Source organism: Lissotriton vulgaris, chromosome 2_1 (genome assembly GCF_964263255.1).
Source record: "Lissotriton vulgaris chromosome 2_1, aLisVul1.2, whole genome shotgun sequence".
Lineage (NCBI taxonomy): Eukaryota > Metazoa > Chordata > Amphibia > Caudata > Salamandridae > Lissotriton > Lissotriton vulgaris.
Window position 1 is genome coordinate 2098032471 of NC_141687.1, and position 5872 is coordinate 2098038342.

Sequence of the window (5872 nt, forward strand, 5' to 3'; positions counted from 1 at the left end):
TACTCTGCACTCTGCACTCACTACTCTGCACTCACTACTCTGCACTCACTACTCACACTCTGCACTCACTACTCTGCACTCTGCACTCACTACTCTGCACTCTGCACTCACTACTCTGCGCTCACTACTCTGCACTCTGCACTCACTACTCTGCACTCTGCACTCAGTAGTCTGCACACTCACTACTCTGCACACTCACTACTCTGCACACTCACTACTCTGCACTCACTACTCTGCACTCTGCACTCACTACTCTGCACTCACACTCATTAGTCTGCACACTCACTACTCTGCACTCAGACTCATTAGTCTGCACACTCACTACTCTGCACACTCACTACTCTGCACACTCACTACTCTGCACTCACTACTCTGCACTCTGCACTCACTACTCTGCACTCTGCACTCACTACTCTGCACTCACTCTCACTACTCTGCACTCACACTCACTAGTCTGCACACTCACTACTCTGCACACTCACTACTCTGCACGCACTACTCTGCACGCACTACTCTGCACTCACTACTCTGCACTCACTACTCTGCACTCTGCACTCACTACTCTGCACTCAGTAGTCTGCACACTCACTACTCTGCACACTCACTACTCTGCACTCACTACTATGCACTCACTATTCTGCACTCTGCACTCACTACTCTGCACTCTGCACTCACTACTCTGCACTCTGCACTCACTACTCTGCACTCTGCACTTACTACTCTGCACTCACTACTCTGCACTCACTACTCACACTCTGCACTCACTACTCTGCACTCTGCACTCACTACTCTGCACTCTGCACTCACTACTCTGCACTCTGCACTCACTACTCTGCACTCACTACTCTGCACTCTGCACTCACTACTCTGCACTCTGCACTCAGTAGTCTGCACACTCACTACTCTGCACACTCACTACTCTGCACACTCACTACTCTGCACTCACTACTCTGCACTCACTACTCTGCACTCTGCACTCACCACTCTGCACTCACTACTCTGCACTCTGCACTCACTACTCTGCACTCTGCACTCACTACTCTGAACTCTGCACTTACTACTCTGCACTCACTACTCCGCACTCTGCACTCACTACTCTGCACTCACTAGTCTGCACACTCACTACTCTGCACACTCACTACTCTGCACTCACTACTCTGCACACTCACTCTGCACTCACTACTCTGCACACACACTCACAACTCTGCACACACTACTCTGCACACTGACTACTCTGCACTCACTACTCTGCACTCTGCACTCACTACTCTGCACTCACTACTCTGCACTCTGCACTCACTACTCTGCACTCACACCCTGCACTCACTACTCTGCACTCACTACTCTGCACTCACTACTCTGCACTCACTACTCTGCACTCACACTCAGTAGTCTGCACACTCACTACTCTGCACACTCACTACTCTGCACTCACTACTCTGCACTCACTACTCTGCACTCACTACTCTGCACTCACTACTCTGTACTCACTACTCTGCACTCTGCACTCACTACTCTTTACTCACTCTCACTACTCTGCACTCACACTCACTAGTCTGCACACTCACTAGTCTGCACACTCACTACTCTGCACACTCACTACTCTGCACACTCACTATTCTGCACACTCACTACTCTGCACACTCACTACTCTGCATGCACTACTCTGCACTCACTACTCTGCACTCACTACTCTGCACTCTGCACTCACTTCTCTGCACTCTGCACTCACTACTCTGCACTCACTACTCTGCACTCACTACTCTGCACTCACTACTCTGCACTCACTACTCGGCACTCACTACTCGGCACTCACTACTCTGCACTCTGCACTCACTACTCTGCACTCTGCACTCACTACTCTGCACTCACTACTCACACCCTGCACTCACTACTCTGCACTCACTACTCTGCACTCACTACTTTGCACTCACTACTCTGCACACTCACTACTCTGCACTCACTACTCTGCACTCTGCACTTACTACTCTGCACTCACTACTCCGCACTCTGCACTCACTACTCTGCACTCACTACTCTGCACTCACTAGTCTGCACACTCACTACTCTGCACACTCACTACTCTGCACTCACTACTCTGCACACTCACTCTGCACTCACTACTCTGCACACACACTCACAACTCTGCACACACTACTCTGCACACTGACTACTCTGCACTCACTACTCTGCACTCACTACTCTGCACTCACTACTCTGCACACTCACTACTCTGCACACTCACTCTGCACTCACTACTCTGCACACACACTCACAACTCTGCACACACTACTCTGCACACTGACTACTCTGCACTCACTACTCTGCACTCACTACTCTGCACTCACTACTCTGCACACTCACTACTCTGTACACTCACTCTGCACTCACACTCTGCACTCACTACTCTGCACTCACTACTCTTCACTCACTCTCACTACTCTGTACTCACACTCACTAGTCTGCACACTCACTAGTCTGCACACTCACTACTCTGCACACTCACTATTCTGCACACTCACTACTCTGCACACGCACTACTCTGCACGCACTACTCTGCACTCACTACTCTGCACTCACTACTCTGCACTCACTACTCTGCACTCACTAGTCTGCACACTCACTACTCTGCACACTCACTACTCTGCGCTCACTACTCTGCACACTCACTCTGCACTCACTACTCTGCACACACACTCACAACTCTGCACACACTACTCTGCACACTGACTACTCTGCACTCACTACTCTGCACTCACTACTCTGCACTCACTACTCTGCACACTCACTACTCTGTACACTCACTCTGCACTCACACTCTGCACTCACTACTCTGCACTCACTACTCTTCACTCACTCTCACTACTCTGTACTCACACTCACTAGTCTGCACACTCACTAGTCTGCACACTCACTACTCTGCACACTCACTATTCTGCACACTCACTACTCTGCACACTCACTACTCTGCACGCACTACTCTGCACTCACTACTCTGCACTCACTACTCTGCACTCACTCTGCACTCACTACTCTGCACACACACTCACAACTCTGCACACACTACTCTGCACACTCACTACTCTGCACTCACTACTCTGCACTCACTACTCTGCACACTCACTACTCTGCACACTCACTACTCTGCACTCACTGCTCTGCACTCTGCACTTACTACTCTGCACTCACTACTCTGCACTCTGCACTCACTACTCTGCACTCACTACTCTGCACTCACTACTCTGCACTCACACTCTGCACTCACTAGTCTGCACACTCACTAGTCTGCACACTCACTACTCTGCACTCACTACTCTGCATTCTGCACTCACTACTCTGCACTCACTACTCTGCACACTCACTCTGCACTCACTACTCTGCACACACACTCACAACTCTGCACACACTACTCTGCACTCACTACTCTGCACTCACTACTCTGCACTCTGCACTTACTACTCTGCACTCACTACTCCGCACTCTGCACTCACTACTCTGCACTCACTACTCTGCACTCACTACTCTGCACTCACACTCTGCACTCACTAGTCTGCACACTCACTACTCTGCACACTCACACTCTGCACTCACTAGTCTGCACACTCACTACTCTGCACACTCACTACTCTGCACTCACTACTCTGCATTCTGCACTCACTACTCTGCACTCACTACTCTGCACTCACTACTCTGCACACTCACTCTGCACTCACTACTCTGCACACACACTCACAACTCTGCACACACTACTCTGCACTCACTACTCTGCACTCACTACTCCGCACTCACTACTCTGCACACTAACTACTCTGCACACTCACTCTGCACTCACTACTTCCCACTCTGCGCACTCTACACTCACACTCTGCTCACTCACTCTGCACTCACAACTTCACACACTGCACACTCTGAACTGTGTGCACTCTGCACTCACACTATAATAATCCTCATGTCCTGTAACCAAAGAGATGAAGCAAACATATGCCGATTCGCCCACCAAAAACGTTGTGCGCCTCAATTCCGAGGTACAGTACCCAAGAACAGACATGGCCCTGCGATGTGCGGGCCTTGCCTTCACGTGAGTGCCTGCATGCCGCCATCCTCCATGCCTGCACTTCTGGCACTCAGGCTGGCTTCAGAGCCGACAGCTCAGGACAGTCGCAGGAATCAGCCTTCAAGGATCATGTTTCCGGGTCCTATACTGTCGCCCTGCATACATCAAACTCACCGCAGTACTTGGTAAAACGGTGAGCAGTTACACAAGAGCCACATGCAGATATTGCACACTACATCCAACTTGCATATCTAAGGATCCCCACATTCCCCGTAGCGCTTCGAATCTCCCTGTGCAGCTCTTGGACCGAATTTCTAGGCTTCATAACCACACTGGGGTCACTCCCTGACATGCTGCGGACAGTGGCGTGCTAACACGTCACGGCACAGTGTCAGGTCTGCTGCAGAGGAGCGGCCGGAGCAGGCCCACACGGCACATCTTCTACTCGAATACAACAATAACCAATTCTGCTCCGGCTCTGACATTTACAACGCCCCGTGGAAAGCGGCGAAGAGTGGAATCCTTATTATAAAATGTGTGCATACCTGGTTCAAATGCGTTCACGGTGGTTGGCAGAGGTAAAGCAGCTCAATGGGTTAGGCGCCAACAGCACAGGCCCTGTGTAACTTGCAGGACACGCTTCAAGCCCCAACATAACCAGCTCAACCTTCTGCCTCACAGAGGGATGAAGTGAGCGCCGTTCTACTGGGCAGACCTGGAGTCAGGCGTGAGGGTCACCAGGGGCGCGCACGTCGCCAGGGACGTGCACAGCAGTGCGCAGCCCCTGCCTGAGAGGACGAGGAGCCCCCGCGGTGTGGACCGGCTAGAGGCCCGATGCAGGCCGCAGTTGCAGCGACCTAATGGATGGCGGACGCTTCGGATTTGCAGGGTGCTCCCAGAGTCGAGGGATCTCATCCAGTTCTGCATTCTTATGCGAGAAGCCCCCGTGGTGGCGGCAGACGTCAGGAGTGGCGGCTGAGGCCGCTGATGCGGTAAGTGAGGGCTTAATTGTGGGGGGGAGGCGGCAGCGTGTGTGTCTGTGTGTGTATGCTGTGTGTATGCGCTTTTGTGCGTGCCTTCGGCCTTCAGTAACGCTGTGTGTGTGCGCACACACGCAAAGCGCGCCCACATACCCTAAGCGGCTCGTTCACCTGTCTGGGTCCCTTGGCAGGCATTTTAACAACAATAGGTCTCGCTGCCGAGACCTAAAAACTTAACATTTGAGAAGATTGATATATGAGATGAACCACGGCCTGTACAGTTTAAAGTGTTGCACGCATAGAAACATATTGTGCTTGAAAAAAAGCAGAATTAAAAACCCAAATGAGAAATAAAATCTGTAGTTGGATGGGGTCAAAATGGAATGTGAGACATGAGGGGTGGAGAGAGTGTGCTTAAGGGTGTTGGTGTTTATCCTGGTATTGCAAAGGAAGAGACAGAGGCACAAAGATTACAAGCAGGGCTGTTGGGGAGGAAACAAGAGAAAGCCTTACAATGACAGTGATATGGATGTTAAGTTCTTGCATGATTTGCTGAATTCCCAACCACATCCATACACTGTTCAACCTCATCCTGAAGTGCGACCTCTACCGCAGCTGGGGGCAAGGCAAAGAGGGCAGACTCTGTAAAAGATGCTGGTGTACATAGTGTGGAAGGCCCCCCTCCAGCCCAGAAAGAAATGTATTCCCTGCTACTTCAGGCCTATCTCAAATACATCTGATGTCACAACAGCTTTAGTTGCAGAATCACTAGCTCTGGAAGTCCCTAGTACATGTGTAATCAACTTGAGATTCAGGGTTTCTATCTCAGTTACAAAAG